A 20,821-nucleotide genomic window follows, 5' to 3' on the forward strand; every position below is an offset into this window, starting at 1 on the left:
CGGCGGGGCCCGGCAGCGGGCAGCGGGCCGAGCCGCAGCCCCCGGCAGGGCAGGGCAGGGCAGGGCAGGGCGGCCGGGCCGGCGCGGCGCGGGCTGTGCTTTGCCCGAGGTCTGCTCTGGGGTGGAGGATGCAGGGGAGTTGGTGCCTCGGCTCGTGTCACGCTACTGGTGCTTAACTCCGCGTTATTAAATGCTAGAGCGTGGTAGCGCTTCGCCTCGCTCAACACTAGCTCAGAAAGTCTGATGTACAGACTCAGACGAATTCGAAGGGCAGAAGTATAGCTAGTCCCACCTACTCCACGCTACCAGGCACGTGCAAGAAGGGAGCTTGAAGAAAGAAGCCTCCTCAGTGACAGGTTGCATCTCTCTCCGAGACACCCAGTGACACATCTTTTAGTTTGCCAGTGCTTATTATCACCATAAACCACTACTGAGTTGAACTGACCTGTCTGCTCACCTAGAGTGATGTTTCTGGATTTTAGTTTTCYGGTTTGTTGTTTGTTGCTGAATAAATTACTGTTAGCCTTTTAATCATTTAATCATGTGAGTTCATCCCTGGGCTGGTAATTCTTATCTCAATTTAAAAGGCAATTTTACCACTCAGAGACAGGCAGAAAGCAATTTTACATTTTGCTGTGGAAAAATGGGAAAGGGTGACATACAGGACAGAAAGATTTACACACAACACAGGGTGATATACATTGTACCGAAGAGGGAGATAAGCAAAAAGACATATCCTGTACAGAGCAAACAAAGACAGGGATAGAGCGAGGGAGAGGGAAAATGATGGCCTTATGTAAGAATATATAGAGAAAGTGCAGTGCAGTGTTGCATGTGTACAGAAAGCAGGAAGAGAAAGGCATAGCAATTTGGATACAGACGTGGCAAAGACTATACCAAGGCCAGAGAAAACATGCTGCAGTTTGCCTAAAGCGATGAAGCTTAGTTCAACTATTGTTTTTACAAAGCTTGAATATTGTTTTTTATTAATATGATTATTTCATTCCTTAGAGAAATGTCTCATCATCAGCTTTGTTTAGAATATTTTAACTAGTACACAATTATATTTTTCAACACTTGTGTCAGCATAAGTATCCTTGCACACTGTTCCAATAATAAACAGAATAAGTACAAAAAGAACTGAAGTAAAAAGTATTCCATGATGGTATCCTGGCATGTTTTTAACTAGAACCAAAGTGTTTTACTCATCCACTATTTATCACCATGTTTTGTACATGTTATATTGGCAAAACATAGTTAGAAATGAATCATTTACAAACAATGACATCTACTAGTTGAAAGATAAAACCTAAGATTGAGAATAAACTTCAGCCCCAAAGAAGAAAACAAGTTGATCTGTGAACACTGAACCTGATGAAATTTGGTTTCTATGAATGTATGCCACATATCTACTACTACCCAACAGCAGTAATCCCTGGTCATCCATGTTCTTATGACCCTCCCCCTCCTGTCTTACAGTATCAGTTCAGGTCTTGCTCCTTGGCTCTTCCGCCCTTCCTGTAATATTTCCTGTAATTCTTTTCCATGTCCCTCCATTTCAAGTGAGACAAGAGACAACATATATTGTGGATGGTTACTAGCTTTATATGTGCTAAAAGTTTAGTCAGTATGTGCGTGCCAGCTGCTAGCCAGGAAATCATATAAAACAGTTAACTGTAGAGTTCATACTCAACAGAAGTGCTAATTTTGTTTACTCTCTCCTCTGCATAACTGCCAATTTTCACAGAACTTACAGAGATCTAATTAGCACTGAGTTCCCTCCTTCTGCCAAATTTTTGTTAAAAATAGCTAAAGGTTCAAAGGTATTAGGAAGGAGTGCTGATAGATGTTTAGGCAGAGACTGATGGACAGACAGTCCAAATTCAGATATTTTGAGACAATATGAGTTATTCACAAAGACCAAGATAGGTTAGTGTTTGCAGATTCCCTCTACGTGTAGTAGAGCTTACGTACCTCAGTAGAGGATACAGCTCTTCAAGTTAGGCTCCTGTTGCAAATTACCCTCTAAGGAGCCTTCTCCCACACACCCACACATTGACATAAAAGGAAACAGGAGAAATTAGCTACTCCAAAGTAAAATTAGCCTCTGTGAATATTCTTCTTGGTGCAGCAACCCAGTGCTCCACAGAAATATAAGAAGAGTTTTGTCAGAAACTGTCAGTCTGAATAGAAGGATACTACTACTGTGCAAACATCAGAGTTTGTAGCCTCTGATGTGGAACAAGAGTGAATTCTTCCTGAAAATTTGCTTTATTGATTGCTGTTTGTATTTCACTAAAGACATAATCCAGAAATCTATCAAGTCTGACAGTTTCTAATGAGTTTAAAGCAGTCAGATAAGGCACCTCCACATCAAAGTATACATACTATCATTATTATTGCATTCAAAAGACTAAATAATATGGCAAATAAATATGTAAATAAAAAGATTTTTCATGTGAACAGTATATAGTATATTTAAGGGAGAGGCATTTACAATGCATACTCTGTTTTGCAATCTATTTTGTAATATTTTTAATCTTGGTAATATTCAGATCAAACTTTTCTCACAAAGACAAACTGTAGCTGCATGTATTGATGCTGTGCCACATAAGAAYGTACTAAGGAGTGTCACCTCTTTTCCTGATTTTAGATTATTAGGTTTTATAACAAGAGAGGAATATTATGATCATCAAGTCCATCCTTTACAGAAGAATTCAACGAAAAGTACAGAAGAGTACTGAAAGGCTGTGATGGAAAAAATACAGTGACTGATGTTAGAGAATATCGGACTGAAGCTGTCTAGAATTAATTGCTTAGCATAACTTGCTTAGCATTAGTAGCTAAATTTGCTGAAGCCTTAGGCCTCAGGCTGTGAACTTTTACTTAGATAAGTAAAAAGGGGCCCCAGAGCCAGTTCAAGCTGGAGAGATAAAGAAGTTGCACGGACGGCAGGAGTAGCCAACCTTGAAGATAAGCAGCAGCCTGCCTAGAGACAAYGAAGGGGCCCAGTGAAGAAGGGGAAGAACCAAGACCTATCTATTACTGTTGGTCCAAACTATCGCTTAAGGGGTGGGGAATTTAGACTGTAAGGGTATAATTGCCCAGGGATTTCTTTGTTCGGGGTCCCTCTTCAGAGGCACCCTGTAAATCAAGCTGTAATTACTGCATGGGTATCATTAAATTTTATTTCTCTCCAATCTGACTTTGAACTTCTGCCTCAGCAGGAACCTAGGGTCGGACCCTGTTATGGAGGCTGGTGAGTCCATCCTCCTTTACAGAAGAATTCAACGAAAAGTACAGAAGAGTACTGAAAGGCTGTGATGGAAAAAATACAGTTACTGATGTTCCTGAAACAGCATTCTACTGCAAACCACAAGCTATCATGCTTGTGTGTTTTCTTGGATACACTCCATTCTTGGTCTCTAAGTTTTGTCCAACAGTTTTCAAGGATTTTCTTTTTTTCCAGATGTTTAATATTCCTGCAGTGTGCATGAGTGGTAGCTTCAACTGGAACTACTGATATATGTTAGGAAATGTCACATATGTCCACATCTGCAATATATTTGGTGATTTCTGTATATTTCTGAGCAGATGGGATCTTACGTGTACTTCACAGCAGAGCTAATGTTTCTGAGAAGCATCAGAACTATTGTACATATACTCTACAAGTGATTTGTTCAAGCTCAGTAAGTCAGATGCATCCCCCAAACTCTAGATTTACAACAAAACAAGCTGTAAAAACACAAATAACAACATGGAACTGCAAATTAAGAATCTAAAAAAAATATTTCAGATGGCTATAAACTAAAGAAAGTATGGTGAGTTCCAGTTTAAAACACAGATAATGTAATTCCCATCATAATAAAATTCACATGCCACTCAAGAACAAGAAATCATTCAGTTTAATAAACTGAAGGCAGAAAATGTTACATCAGTTAAAATCTTTTTTATGACACGGTGTAAACTTAGCCCAGGGGACTCATTGCTACAAAATAGCATTATTACTTAGTATTACTATTTATAAGTATTGTTAGGAACAAGAGTTCAGCAAGATGCAAAGATACTTTGCTGTTTATATAGATAATGTTAATATTTAGGATTACAACAGTAGAAATAATAAACGCAGCCCAACACTTACGGAAAGAAGAATCTGTGCTCTGAATTTGAGACAGTAAAATAATTTTTAATTGATTAAGATGACTTCTTAAGAAATCTTAAGATATCTTAAGATGAGTCAGGAAAACATCCTTTGTCAGGAAAGCACTCAAACAGATGCTTGAATGTCTGCACGTGAACAAGGCAAAGGCTGCTAGCTCCCTAGATTCTTGTATTTCTTACACTTATGGTCAGCTGTGGAAATTGCTTCCTCTAATTCTTTTCTAAATGACAGCATATTTAAACAGAAAGAGCCAACTATTTCTGTCCTAAAAGCAAAACTGTTTAAAGACAATTAATTGCCTTTACATCTACTTTTACCTTTAGCAGTTACAGCTGTAGCTTTGAACCTGCTACCTCCTAGGCATGCAACATGCTTTTAAAAATATGCTTGGAAGATGCTATATAAAGAGGGATTAAAAAGCTTGTAACTGAGTAAGGCTTATTCCCCCCTCCCTCCCCAGACTTCTCAGGTGAGTCAGTGTGATACTGTAACGTGATAAAAAGTTGACTATGCATCCTGTAAGCACAACAAAAATGGATACTATCACAAAGATTGATTAGGTTTGTCAGCTCAAAAAAATGAAGTGATAGTAAGATTAGTTTTTAAATATATATAAAAATGTTTTGGTCACTAGTCTCAAGAGTTTGTAATTTTGATCATTTACAGTTAGCTAAAATAGCAGAATTGGATAGGCCTAAGTATTATTCTAAAATGGCTGATTTTTGCTCTTTGGAATACAACTACAAAATATGATTGCTGATATCAGAGCCCACAGTAGTTGAAGTAATTCAGTCAGTGGTCTATGGAGCTGATTAAAGTACAGTGTGTGTGTGTGTGTGTGTGTGTGTGTGTGTGTGTAGGTATGCACACATGTGCATGTGTGTGTTACACCTCCAAATTTTGCCACAAAGTCCAATTTTCTGGGGCCAGGAGTGCATTGCCCTTCTGGTGTTTAGGGGCTAAGTGAAGGAGTTTAGCTGTCTGAGTCCAAGGGGGGCTTCTTCCTTGACCAGAGCTGTTGTGAAGTAAGTTAGAAGTGAGGGCTGCCCCTCCTTGCCTTTGGGAATTGTGAGTCTGGCCCTGACATGGTCCCACCAGCTCAGCTTCCCGGCTTGACTCCGGACCTGCCTCATCACTATGGTCCTGCTGGGGGATCACCAGGCTATGCCGACCCCAACCACCATCTCTGGCCCTGATCCTGACCTGGACTTGCTGGTCCACATCCTGGCTCCTGGCTCACCTTCTGTTGCAGAGCAGCTGGCTCTCGCTGCACCCTGATGCTATCTTGGTACGCTGTTTCGTCAAAAATAAGCAATTTTAAAGTTCAAGACCAGCAAATTTTGTTTCTTTCAAAAGTAAATAAATAATAAGTTTAATCTGTTAGGAGCCCAAAAAGTCTGTTGTGTTAGCATTCTAAGTATCATGGTAATAATTAAATTAAAAAATAAATCTTGGACTAGTCAAGAAGAAAGTGCCAAAATTTTGGAAAGCTCTGTGTCTCCTTAAAAGCTCAGTAGAAGTGTCCTCTGAATTTGCAGGGTGTAAGAAACTTTGCTGCTCTGAGAAGACTGCCATTCCCCAACAGAGGTAAAGGTGCCTGTGTCTCAGGAACTCCAGCCCACAGTCTGGCATTTAGTTTAAACCATCAAAAAGGGGAACTTGCCTTAGCCTGTTGGTGATCTGTCAGATGKATTTATAAGTATTGAACCAAATACTGATCTCAGTTGCAGAGATGCAGGTTCAAGAAGAGACAATGTTTATGATTATTTATTTCTGACAATTACTTTAGCAAAGACAATATGATTCTGGCTGTTATATTTGTGTAACTAACAGTAAAGTCTGGACTATTGTATTTTTCCAAGTCCCAAATGATTCTTTCAGCCTTTAATATTAACACCTTTGAATACACAACTGCTCAAAATACTTCTTTCCCTTTTTGAAATAATAAAAAATCTGACTTCAGAGAAGGCACATCCTTAAAGTGCTCCTTCAGTTACTAGATGCTATGGGAAAAGCACTGGGTTCTAAACTGGAAAAAAACCTGTACGAGTCATACAGTTGCTGCAACCTTGTCTTTCAAACCCTTATGTGCAATAGTAGTTCAAAAATTACTAGAAAAAAATATTATTTTGAAATAAATACCACCCTTTGTGGTATTTGTTGTCACTCTTAGTGGGGACTTATATATTGTGTCAACAGCAGATTTTTTTTCCTGGATAGGGTGAACTGAACTTTTTTCAGTTCATACTCAGTTACTGATGTTAAAAATCCCTAGCTAGTACAATGACACAGCTTTTTAGGGTTTTGATTCTATTTCTCATTACTTCAGCATGTTTTCTTACTAATTTGGACACGATAAACAATTTTTTAAGTATGTCCACAATCACATGTGCCAAAATAGATCCTGGCTTAACAAAGAGGGAAAACCCATTTTAGATGATAACTACACCTGTGGTAATCTCACATGGAAATATTGTGTTAAACATTTTCAGACAAGCTAAAGTTACTGGTGCCCATCCCTTCACCACCAAAATATCTACTTTTAATAGATTCTGGCCCCTCCTAACTTAGTCTGGTTTTGAGAAAAACTGCACAGCCAGTCTGAATCCTTACTCAGCAAATCGTTCTATGCAGGTGGTGCATAGAACCAGTCTTCACGTGAATACCTAAATAGGAATTTAGATGTCTCCTAATATATGTTCATTTGTAAATACAGTGGCTTGTGCCACCATACAGAAATTATGACAACTGCCTAACACTGATATAATTGCTGCACAGAAAGAGCCATAAGGTCCTCCTTACTTAACACTGCATAGTGAAAAAATATTGGATACTCTGGACTAAGTTATAGACAAAGTTTACACTTCTGGAGTGTTGGAAACAAAAATGAAGTAGATGGTTTTCCTTTGGCATTTTTTATCTCTTTATATTAAAATAAGTGTAAGGAAGATAAATATTGTTGTAATGAAAACTAATTTACGAAGAGGGTAACATCTGACGGTTTTCAGATACAGCTTCATTAAAGAGTGAACTGATTCAAAAGCTGATACTGCCTACCTAGTAGGATTTAAAATATCCAAATTCAGTGCTTAAATGTGTCATATCCGTATTTGATTTCCTAATGAATCAGATTGTCAGTGTGCCTCACAGTTTTTAAGGTTCTACAGGTTTCATAGGCAGTGAGTAGGACAGAGACCTCACTCAGAAAAGAGCTGCACAGTCCACCCCATGCCAGAGAAAACTCACATTAGTTCAACATCAGTTCCCTAATCCACAAGAGGTCAGATCCATCAGTCTTCTCTTCAGGGAACAACCGATTTTAAAATGGTGCAAACAATATAATTAACAGAGGACCTGAAAATTCAGACTGTAAACTCTTTGAATTAAATAGGATGACATAATTCATTTGCTAGAGATTGATTTTTCACCACTGAAAATGTGTCTAGAAGTTATTATAGGAATTATCTTGCTCATTATCTTCATTCTGTTTCACTAACAGCACCTGTAATATCTTATCGATGTAACCAGCAAACCAGCTGGCAATTTTGCTAAATCTTGGAAAAAAAGAATAATTGATTTTTATACAGTCATTGTGTATGACAACTTGAAAATATTAAACTGGATATACATATTGACCTACATCCAATCAAGCCATCTTGTTACGTTTGTTGATAATCAACTATATTATTGATTTGCTAGATACATCCATATCCTCAGAAACCCCTGACTGTGGTAGTATCTTTCATGTATAAAACTTCAGGAGATCATTGAATGAATTTGAAAGTTCTGCAAAACTTTTACCACCTTTTCAGAACATACTGGGAAAGCCAAGACTATTTTGTTTGTTCTATTACACTCTTCAAACTAATTTGTTTCTTGGCAAAGAAAGTAGAACACATACACAATCTGCATTTTTCATATTTATTGAGCTCATAATCTTCCCTGGTCAGTCAGACTGCATATTCAAACAAAGCCAGTTAACAAGGAAACAAAACACAATTATCTCACTTAAAGCAATTGCTCTAACATGCAAAATTGTGGTCAACTTCCTCTGTYTCTTTTTACTGCTTCCCCACACTTTCAGATAAAATGCGTATATTCTCTCAGGAACAATATTTTAATGTATCATTTAGAAACTGAACAGTGAAAGAATGTCTTAATTGCAGCAACATCTTACCTAATTTCAAATAAGGGTGAAAAAAAAGTCTGCCAACAACCATTCTACCCTTATAAGCAAATAAGCTAAGAAAATTTCCACTTACCAAGCACATAGGAATGCAAGAGTTACTGGTCAGCTCTGGTTAACACTACAGGACAGATCTGAAGAGACAGCAGTCAGCCCTGTATGCCCCAGAGATAACACTAAGGAACGAAATCCAATACAATTGTCCACCAGAATAGAAAATAGATATGGTGGTACTAGTCTGGCTACCCGCCCTCAGAAGAAAGGCTTTAGAGAGAAACTAACCAACAATCACACTGAAGACTGGCTTGCACAATTGCCCATATCTTACTGTTTTTATTAAAATAAGTCATACAAAATATTGCAACCTACAATATTACTGTATGTAGGTACTCTACAAATTTCAGAAGGTCACTAGACCATGGGTACATAGAAAAAATGTCCCTTATTACAAAAAGAATTATAATAAAATAATACATCTCAGAATATTTTCAGACCTTACTAATTAAATTTGGAGTATCATTCACTTGAGCAGGAATTCCAGAAGGAAACCTTGGGGATCTACCTTGCCTGCAGAAACTCTCTCTAAGTCCATCAGCAATTCCTTACACAGCTAAAAAAAGTGAATAGGGATTCTGAATGGCTTGCAAATCAATGTGTGTTTTACTTCCAGCTTCCCTAAAATGTTAAAAAATGATAATGTATGTTTTTGAATCATAAAAAAGTTGGAAACACTGTTTTCCAAAATGATTGAAATTTAACGTTTTCATTGTATGAAACCAATACCTTATATACTAATTTCTAAACTGATTTTTCCTGAATGGAGAAATTTCTTGTGGAGGTTTTCACTTTGAAAAAATGATATTTTTTAAATAGAGATCATTTTCAAGCATCTCTGATTGGCAAACATACGCAAATCAGGAGCACTTTCTTGAGCTGTAAGAATCTGAAGACATGATAGCACATTGTGAAATTCATTATCTATTAATATCTGCTGTGTGGTTACTATTTTTCAGATGAAACAAAACAAAAGCTTGTCCCTATCCTGAAGAGTTCACAGTCTAAACATACTGAGTCAAGTAAAGAGAATGCTTGAAGTATAAAAGAAGAATGTCAGCTGGTGACTGGCCACAAATGCTCAATAAGAAGTTATAGAAATGCACAGATATTTTTTAAGGAATTCATTATGTAATGTATTGCTACAACTTGTCACTAATGGTCAGCTAGCTTCCTGCAGATGTTAGTTCAAATTGCAGCCAATTATAATGCCAAAAGAACATTCCCCCCTTTGCTCCTACTATAGATCTGTACAGACCAGAGAACTGAATTGCACTACTCTCTAACGGGCCTGTTAGCCAGCTATGTCAAGGTTTCCAACAGAGTCTCCACATGCACTTTACCCCTGTCATTTCCAAGAAGGAATACTAATACTAAAGGATAAAGCTAAATATCTCATGAAGCCTATGGATTATCATGATGTTCAGCTATTAAATGAGACAAAACTGGGAGTTCCCTGTCAAACATGAAGACCCTTAGTAGCAGATACAGTTCTTAGGACTTAAATTGTAAAGGTGCAGAGGCAACATCAGCTGGCTGCCTCCTAAATTAATTCTCTAAAGAGGCAACTTGAGCCAATGTAAAACTACAGACATCTTTGGCTCAAGAGAACAACCACATCTTGACACCTTAATATAGATCAAGCTCAGAAAAGCTGACCGTGGGTAAAGCTACACTGCAATCCCAAGAGAAGGTGAACTAACCCTTGCTGAGCTCCCAGCTGCCATAACTAGACTATAACCAACACCTGAACCAGCTAATTTAAAACTAGCCTGGGTATCTCTAATTTGCTCTGCAGCTATTTTCATGGTTTCTTCTGTACAATTCCTACTGCTGTGTGTAAGTATGGTATGCTAGTTAATCTGTAACTTCAGCTTCTGACTATTTAATACTTGAATACTTAAATCTTGAAAATTCCAACCCTGCAAAGCCATCTAAGCATGCAAAGACATTTTTACAATTGAAATGGCAAAGCTCAGACAGGGTGCGAGTCACAGTGAAGACGAGGAAATTGTTTTACAGAGCAAGGGTCATTTAGTGAGAAAAGGAGAAACCATTAGCTGGGAATTTAAAGAACAACTTTAACTTTGTAATTAATGAGCATAATTGCGCCAGAGTAGCAGAGGGCTCCCACCTGACCTCGGCTGCATCCGGTGGAGCTGAAGTGGAGGTGGCAGAACAGCGCGCCCAAGCTCACAGCAAAGCCTGGGGCTGCAGCGGGGCCGACTGCTCTGTGAGGCGACATACTGAGCGACACCTCCCGAGGGTACTTGGTGGCTGGGATGGGACTAAGCCCTCCGATCTCCAGGCTCGCTGAGGGCTGCCCTGCCTGCGCCTCTCTGGGGACAACGGTGCCGTGCGCGGCCCATGGCGCTACTGACCTCAGGCACCGAGCGGCGCGGCGGCCCGGGGCCCCGGCTGCCGGCGCAGCTGGAGGAGTTGCTGCTCCCGGCCGGAATTAGCCGCCTTCCTCCTGCGCGGGGACCCCGGGCCCCTGGCGCAGATGGCTAAATTAAGTGCCTGGAGCGGATGTGCCACTCGGGCATCTCGACGCCAGGCTGCGCGGCGCCCCGCGGCGGGTCCCGCTCACTGCCCGCGGGAGGCGGCACCGGCCGCCCGCCAGGTGGCGCCGCATCGCTGCTGCCAGGCCGGGGCGCGCGCGCTCGCCCCCCCCACCCCGCGGCCGTTGGGCGGCGGCGGCCGTTGCCCGGGCCCGCCCCCCGCGGGGGAAGGGGAACGGATGCGCGGCGGCTGTTACTGCGGCCGTTACTCCAGTATAGCCATGTCCTCCATAAAGGGGGGGGGGGGGGGGGGAAGGGAAACTCATGCTGACTTCCAAAAGCATGGGGGGCAGGACACATAATGGGCAGTCCCAACAGAGTATCACTTTCATCTCTGCGCACTTGCCCCTCACTGGAAAGTATGGCGCCAGAAGCCCCCAAATCACTCCCTTTGCGCGGTGCCCGCGGTGCTCGGAAGGGGGCTAGCGGGGGGAAGGAAGGCGGCGCCATGTTGGGAGCGCGGCGGCGGCAGGTGGCGGCGGGGGGGACGAAGCTCGGCACCTGGGTGTCCGCGTCTCTCGGCGCCGCGCTGCGCCTTATCACCTGCGTTTACTGAAAGAAGCCTTTTAAAAATGCAGAACACTTGCTAATAGTAATTTTGTAGAAAAGAAAGCAAGAAAAGAGTTAAAGAGAGGAACTGTTTCAAGTGTTTAGGTATTTCAATAAAAGACAGGATTATTTTCCTTTTCTAGGGAGCTGATCATTTGTAAGCTGTATCATTTCCTTCTTGCAGTGGTGAAATTTTCATTTGCTGTATTGTGATTTTGGAGGTACCGACTGATACAACGCTAGGAAAAATGTTATTAATGAAGAAACTCCTGTTCTGGAACTTCACCTTCAAAGGGCATCACGTTCAGGCACACTTCTCAAGTAGAAAAGGCTAGAAGGTATGGGGAGACTCTGGCATCTACGCACCAGTTACATGTGTTTCTGTAAACCTGTTGTCACTGTATGATGATTATTTTTGATCTTTTACCACTTTAATTTCTTCAAGGGTAGGATTTGGAAAATCTAATTTATTCCAGATTTTTTGGGGAGCTGGAGAGTATCCAAAGTATTATGATACAAACAGTTTAGTATGCAGTAATTTCATGACACTACAGTGATTTATCTGCCTTTTTTGTCCAGAGAGGAGGGGAATACTATATCAGTCAACCAACTCATATGCTACGTCACAATTTAAAGAGGATTACACATACAGATTACAGTTCTCTGTGTACCACATAAATATCTAGCACAAGCAGTTTATATCAGAATTAGAACTGCTATTGAAGAACTAAGTGTTTGGATAATTCTATGACTATCAAATAGGTCAAGTCTGCAACAGCTAGAGCACATCATGGAGAGGAAATCCGTGAGTGTTTGACTGCATGGATATTTGTATTGCTGAACTAGCAAAAGCAGTAACAATAGTGCATGATGTCAGTTCTTATCTCTAAGGCTTCTGTAGTAATCCACTGCTATAATTGCTGTGGATCCGGGCATATGGTTAAAACTCGTAAAGGCAACACTCCATAAGGTCAGCTGACACATGGCTGAAAGGCCAAAAAGTCAATACACTGAGAAGTCTGTAAAGCTGGAAGCTGAAAATAAAATAAGTATCTGGTGTTTCCAAGAAGGGAGAAAGGCTCTCTGGAAGACTGGTGAGAAGCTTCTTATTTCAAAAATGTTTTTGTTTTGTTGCTTTTTAATGTAGAACAAAGTTTTCATGTAATTCTTTTGAGGAGTAAATGTCATTAAAGAAACAAAACACAACACCAATCTTCTGAAAAGTGAGAGAGGGCTAGAAAGCAATTGCTTAGCCATAGGACATACATTAACCTTAAGCCACTGAATATTTATGCTGTTTCCAGTTTTCTCACTTTTGGATACCCCAAAGTACTTGACTTTGCAGGATGCACATGGTGAAAACATCTATATTCAGAAGTATTGTGTAAAATAGGAATGTACACAGTAGCATTAGATGTTACTTGAGAAATTTTCTAACCTCACCACTCTGTTTCAAGGCTCAGAATATATTTTTAAACTAGAAATATGCTAGATTGCTAAATGGTAACTGGAATCTAATTAAATGGCTTTCTAGTAATTACAGAACCCATTCTCAATTAGCAGGTAGTGTGGATAGCTAGCAAAATTTAATTTGGTTTCTACTGCTGCTTCTTTACTGGCTTCATTTTGGAATGAATGCCAGAAAAATGCTAAATACTGCATCTTACAACAGTAAGGAGAATTCTGAGGAGAATGCCACTTGCTTACTTCTCTCTGACTTACCTCACAGCCATGGAGTCCTGGATCCTAAACTATCCTTCTTTTGCCACTGCTGTCACCTGTTTCTGTAGGTTTGAGAGCTCTTTCAGCTGCTTAATAGTTCAGCTGCAGTGTCCAACAGTGTTGAAATCCTCTGGCTTATTTGCCTTTGTATTCCCCTAATTACTTCCCTTTTGTCACCTTTTGAACTCCTTCTCTTTCGTCTTCTTACCTGCAGAACATTGCAACCAATCTTATCACTCAAACTAAGAACAGAAACATCACCTTGAAATTCCTCCTCAGTCCTTTAAGAATCCAGTTCAAAACCACCTTTTTCTTTTAAAAATCTATACGGATTTTCTGMAATTTACCTCTTGGATATAACTCCTAACTTGTCCTTTCCACCATCCCTTCAATTTTTTAACCTGCTTCCTTTCTTTTTTCCTTGCATAGTCTGCAAGCTGTTCATGTCAACTCTTCTCTGCCTTTCCTACCATCTGTATCTTGCTGACTTATTAACTTCCCACCTTCTTTCAAACTGTATTGTATAACATATCCTTTTTCCTCATATCTGTGCTCCCTAATTGTTTTTTCCCTCAATAGTTTCATCTATATCAAATAATTTATTCATTAAATGATACTTTATATATTTCTGCAATATATACCTTATACTGTATATCATTACTGTATTCAGTGTGGAATGTTTTCTCCTTACAGATGATGGACTGAGAGAAAGACAAAGCATCTTAATCACAAGCAAACAGTGCTTTGAGATGAAGGAACTTCTTACCGAAGTGTCTGCCAGATGACTCTGCACAGTACTCTGCTCATTTCACAGCTATCAAAGCTGTCCATACTGTCCATGTTCTCCAAAAGTTGACCTGTCTTTTACTGGGAGCAGAGGTCAGGTAACAGCTGTGGTTTTCAGTGCTGCCATCGTTCCAAAAGTTATAAATTACAGTCTGTAAATTACTGCTATCAGTAATGGACAAATGCAGTAATGGAGTTAGAAAGAGTCAAGAAAGCAACAAAGTGCTGTCCTAAGTTTCAAACAATTTGTTCCTAATTTCCCTATGGATGTTTAGTCTCCAGTCATTCTCTTGACCAAATGTTCTCACTAGGACTGTGTCCGGGACACAGGACACACTCAGGAGTATATAGCAAGATTTTCCACAGAGATCCTCCAAGGGTAAGTTATTTTTTGAGCATTTTAGCCCGGAACAAAATGAAACAGAATGACCTTCTTGGAGCAATTTTCTGTTTTACAGGAATACTGGTTAAAATAAAATAGCACCGTAAGTTATTCTTTTCCAATATTTTGGTGATGTTTTGCACTATGCCAGTATTAGATGCAGTGCTACCTTTGAAAGAAAACACACCAGTGGCAATTCTTGCACCTCTATTTTGCTACAGACACGGTCTAACAAATTCTCGGTTCCCAAAACATTAAAAAGTCTTTTCTAACATCTGTACTCATTTCATCATGGAAATATCCTCCTACTGGTATAGCTACAGATTAATTCCCTCTGAATAACACTGCTTTATTTAGGAATAGTGGCACTTGCAAGCTAATACGCTATCCGTATTCTCAGCTTCACAAATACATGAGGAATGTAAAATACAACTGTTCCTGTTGGCATAGGTTCTGCAGAATGAACATTGTATCTTGAATATTGGGGGGTTTAGTGGGACTTATTTCAGGACTTTATATTTGTTTTCGTAAATAAGATTTGCTTACATTATAGGTGGACACTAAGGAAAGATAAGTGATGAAAGAGAAAAAGGCATTATCTACTATTTGCTGCTGAAAAGGAGTATCTCATTTTCAGTGCTTGCAATAGGGATGTCCTTGTGACTCAGCACTGCTATGCTGGAAATAACTGTAAAATTTTAAGCAGTGTGTGTGAAACACTGTTATGTTTATCAGAAAGAGGACAATAATTTTGTTAAGCCTACAACAAATACAAACGTTAGCTTGTCCCTAATCTGCTGTAAACCTAAATCTTTTTAAAGGAGGGCTGTAAAAATGATCAAAACAACCTGAGTTGTTTTGATCCACTTTTGTTTGAAGAAACAGAGTTGTTGGAAGTTGTAGGAAGCTCACATTTAACTGCAAAATTCTTTGCAAAAATAAACCCAATTATATAAAGATTCATGTTTCACTTTTGTAATGACAGAAAAATTATTTGGGAAAGGTTTAGTTTAATCAGGTAAAGGAGCTGAGTGATATCATACTTCAAAATATAAGGGTTGTTAGCTTTTCAAAAAAGTTTTTAAAGTAATCTTAAGTAATTCCATTCCATTTCTCAGTATGGGCTAGCAAAACAGTTTCAAAAGGATTATTTCCCCTTGGATTTCCTGAATATTATGCAAATTTTAAAGATACAGAACCTCCCCAAAAGAATGTAAAAAACACAGGGAGTACCATCATCATTTAGGCAATCTGACAGTTTGCAGCGCCTTTACTTATTTCTTTTCAGCTAAGGTGTGAGGTTACATTTAGACAAGAAAGAGATGTGCACAGGTGGGCTTGTGCTATTTAGGGTTTCAGAAGATGCAGAGCAAAATGTTAAAGTAACATTGGAAACTTAGAAGGCCTTTGACTAACTTCACAGCTGCAAGAGGATCAGATTGTGCCCTAAGCTAGGAGGTTTCTTTGTTCATTTTATTTATTGTTTATATTTTTTTTATATGTACATCATCTGTCATACCAGTCTCTCTTCTAACCAGTATACTCTAAAAATCTGTAAGAATGAAACCTGGAGAACAAATTGTTTTTTTCCCTCTCAAATGATGTTTCTTTTGTTAAGCCACCTGGTCAAGCCCATCAGCTTGTAGGTAGTTTGCGAAATACATTTATCAAATGTTTATGAAATATAACCAACCTGAATGTGCTAAGAAAAATAAGGACCTACACATTAAACCTATACATGTTCAAAAAACTGACTTTATAGCTTTGCAATATTTGAAAGACTATATGGAATTTGAAACAAAGCTGAGGTATACTTACACTGTTATGTATTGTAGAGATGCCCAAATGAGCTTTATATGAGCCAGCTGGGATATCCGAAGCAAGGTAGCTGAAGCCAAGCTTCAGATGGTTAATTTCCCCTTCAAGAAACCTGTTTAAAGTGGACTCTGGTAACTAAACTTTTATCCTAGCTGAAAGAGATTTTTTTGAATTATGTCTTTTTTTTCTTCAACCATTTGCTGCAGGAGGAGTTCTTTTGTTTTCTTTTGAAGCAATTGACACTTGCTGCTGTCAGAGCATGGCAATTCCAGTGAAAAAGGACCACTTCTAATTTTTGTGTATATCAAGGACATTTATTATAATGCAACCTAAGAGAAAAAATAAACRGTTTTCTGGTCCAGACAGAAGATAAGCTGTAATCGTTCACTGAGGTCAGATGTYATATAAGAGCTCTGACAAAACAGAATAGTATTTCATATGGTTCCTCACATTTTGCTTCTTATTCTTCTCTGTCATTATAAAAAAAGCACTTTACTGGGTCTTGTTTTAAAATAATCCTTCAGACAAGAAACACAATTATTCCATCTGGTATATTGCAAGCACTTTAGAAAAAGTGATTCAAATTGTGATGTATCTCAAAAAAACCTATGTAAATTACATAAGCACATACACGCCTGCAAATCCTAGCTCATATCCCAAACAAGCTTATTCAGCACCCCAGCTGTTAGTGTGACAGTAGTTAAAACTCACATTAAACAAGAAACTTTATTTAAAAAGATGATGTCCTCTACTTGAACCATTCTGTCCTTTCTCCATGCTTTCCTGCAGGACCTCTCTAGAATTTTCCTGTCCTCCCCTTTATGGTTTCTTGGCACAGATATAAAAAGTACATAAATCTTCACCTACAGTTGCTTCCTCAAAGGTGAATTGTAGGAACAGGATTGACCTTCCAAAAGCAATGTGAGAGTCAGCTCTCTCCATTAGTATTATCACATCCAAAAGTAGCATGAAAAAGAACACAAGGTAAACTTATTCAAAGCATTGTGTTTTGCCACCTGGTCCAGGAAGCCCACCAAGCATTGGTGCTGTCTCTTGAAGGACTGTGTCTGGCCAGGATCACCTGAAGTAAAGATGTCATACAGCTCTGTACTAGCTGGGCAGATAGTAGAATTGCTGTGCGTTCGGATGTGAGGCTGTAACTGAGTGTGGAATCCCTGACTACATTTCTTAGTTTTTGCTGAGCAGGTCAGACGTTCATTTGATGTTGCTGTAGTCTGCATTTCTAGTAATATAGGCATAAAAAAAAAAGAATTATGTATTCCAAGGCTGGCAACAGAAAAGCAAAATATCAAAAACAATACTGGATTTGTACTCGTTACGTGGTATGTAACAGTGGTATTCACAAACATTCACATCCAAGTGACTTTAGCATTTCTTACCGTTGGCTTTCCTCAGTTGTTGCAAGGGATCTCTTCTGGAATTTCCATTATCCACTTATCCTCTACACTTGGATTACCTGTCAGCTGCTGCTGCCTCCGTAATACATTTAAGAGAGAAGTTTGACATTTGAACTAGTAGCTATGGTTGCAGGCAATCTGCTTTGTTCTTGGTCTAAAGGAACCACAAATTAAGATAGCTTTGCAGCATCTGGGTAAGCATTGCCTTTCCCTTATATGGAACATCCATCTTTACAGTGACCACATTTACTGGTTGCTGAACGCATTGCAAATTTGCATGGATCAGATGAGTTGATAGAAGACAGATTATGCTTTTTGTTTGGGGAAAACCTTTTGCCTTCTTTATCTGCTCAAGGGATATTGTCTCACCCTTTGCACCCATATCTTATCCCTACTGTAATACTGGCTTGTGGGTGAAAAGGATACAGACCCTTTACTTTTACACAAATAAATCTTTTGAACTCATTCAGGCAATGAATATTTCTCTATCACAGATACTAGGTCTGAGTGTTTCTAACTTAAGATTTCTTTAAAATTGAGTGCAGACTGTGCATCACTGAAAAAAACTAAACTAGCAGTAAAATATTATATAATACTGGTTTTAAAATGACACTAATGAGAAAGGAATTAGGTACCTCATTTTGATCTTTCATTGAAATAAAGCATGGACACCATATGGTTTAGTGAGCAAATAGTTTTGTTCCTTAAATCAATGCAGGACCTTAAAGATTTTATGGAGCTAAAAGAAAAAAGGATATTGCACACAGTATCATAAGTTAAAGAGAATGAAACATTAGTTTAAGTGACAGGAAACAGAAAAGGGGGGCAAGCATTTTTTAAGCATGCTTAGGTATTAAGGTGATATGAACTATGCAAAATTTCAAAAAGTGTTCCGTCTGTCCTCACACTTACCCATGAATCCCCGTGCCTATTGCTAGGGGGAAATGGCTAAAAGATGGATGCTTTTAAAATCTTCTTGCTCCTCCTCTCCAATTTTTGCTGGAATTTTTCCATTATTAATTTCTGCAAGTGTCCTGTCCTCATCTTAAACATAATGGTACCCACCACATAAACAGGAATTATAGCCAGTTGAAACCTCAGAAGTCATGTGTTATGGGAGATAGGGAACTTGGAAATAAGAAACAGTCACAAATCACTGCTCTTTTTTGTGCCAACATCTTTCCATGGATCTTGAATAATCGTAGAACTGATGGAATTCATTCTGTCCTTCTGTGGACACACAAATCCTGCACCTAGCAGACTCCAAAGGTGTTTTTGTGGGTTCAAACTGGAGAGTCTGTGCAATCCTCATGGGAGAATTTGACTGCTAACAGACATACATTAATGAATTAGTTTGTAGCCATCAGACTTTCATTTCACTTTAAAAGCCTAATTCTGTGTTTTGCGACTGACTGCTATGGAATTTTTGAGAGCAGTGAGATGTATTCAGTACTGGCTTCTTTTTTCTTATTTGCTCCGTGGTGACACTTTTTTAATTCAGAGTTTTTTTCTGCATGTTTACATCATTATCATCAAATACATAGTTTGGTCTTTTGTGTTGGTCTGTGTTGGTATGTTTATTCCTGTCCTGGATACCAAGTCAGGAGTTATGTAACCTGATTTTTCAAGGATCCGCTTCCTGTAAGCAATGTATATAATATCCTTTGGCACATTTTGACAAAGAATGCAAAGTACAAGGAATTTCTGATAAAATAATGTACTGCTTAATATTAATGTGTTTACTCTGTATGAGATTTACAGAACTGCTAGGTCTACTCTCAAATTTTCTTGAATAAATAGTTGATAAAATAAATAATCTCTTATATGAAAAAACACCTGAATACCAAATGAGGAAACAGAAGCATTATTTCACTAGGTTTTATCCAGATTGGTCTATATCTTATACTCAAGTTTATTAAGAATTATTCATATAGTTACTGTTGTATTTCATGCTGATAACAAGCTTAATCTGGAATGAATTGAGAAAATGCACTCATAATTTCCATACCTACCTTGTTATCCTTAATTTGAATTGCAACCCGATTAGTTAAGTCTTGCACAATTTAAGAGTTGAAATGACTTCACCACATCATATGGAAGAATATGCATCAAAATATGCCATGAATATAATTCATTAGATTTTACAGGAAAGCAAAACTTACCAAGGGGCGTGTGTGAGTGTGTGTGCACAATCTGCCAAAGCTAAAAAAACAACTGCTTGATGAGTGTTTCTTCCTTTGTACCAGCCTACCCACTGAGCTGGTAATTATTCTTGCTTTTTATCTAATCATTATAAGACAGAAAACAATCTTTTTTCCAGCTCTCTTCCCTCACTAATCACACATAGGCCATTAGAAAGGCTCTGTATTCTGAATCCATTTTTAATTTTTCCCTATCTTTCACAATTTAAAATATTTTAAACAAATAATATATACAGCAATTAATGCTGTTGAAGAAATAACACTRTTTTCATGAGATGGATGGACTGATCTGCTATTCCATGCTCATAGACACAAGTCTGAATCAAAATTCGTGGAAGTTAATGGAAGAATCTTGTGTGTTGAATCAAAGCGTGTCAGGAAGGTATTAATGAAGAAGTGGCTAATCACTCAGTTCTCTCAAATGGAACAAGTTCATTATATAAATAACATTGAAAGGGGTAATGACAACTCATTTTAGATTCATAACTGTGACATTTAATAAAATATGATTTTACAAATCACAAAGCTTGAATTTCAAGAGAGCCTATGTGAGTTGGGAGACTAAATCCCTTTAAAAATATATTTCTGGAGTGCTTTGGTATGGACATTCTTTATTTATAAATCATCTAGAGTATATAAAATTTGTGCAACTATATACTGGAACATGTGTACCTGAATGAAATGAATATATTATAAGCGCTTCAAAACAAAGACTGTTTCTTTTCTGTATAGTTGTACAGGGCTCAATATTATCAGGACCCTCAAGCTCATTACACAAGTATAATGACAACAGTACAGTGTCGCGGKCCGCGGGAGTGACGGGAAAGAATCATACGCATTCACAGAATGCAGGTTCAATTCCAACTTTATTCGGCARTTTGCCCATCTTATATATGTTTGTGCAGTCGTACACTTTGCTAGGCCAATCACCATGCAGATTATGTCACAGGGAGCCAATCATGGCACCGATCACGCACGCAGC

The sequence above is a fragment of the Apteryx rowi genome, unplaced genomic scaffold (genome assembly GCF_003343035.1).
Source record: "Apteryx rowi isolate R43461 unplaced genomic scaffold, aptRow1 scaffold_19, whole genome shotgun sequence".
NCBI classification, from domain to species: Eukaryota; Metazoa; Chordata; class Aves; order Apterygiformes; family Apterygidae; genus Apteryx; species Apteryx rowi.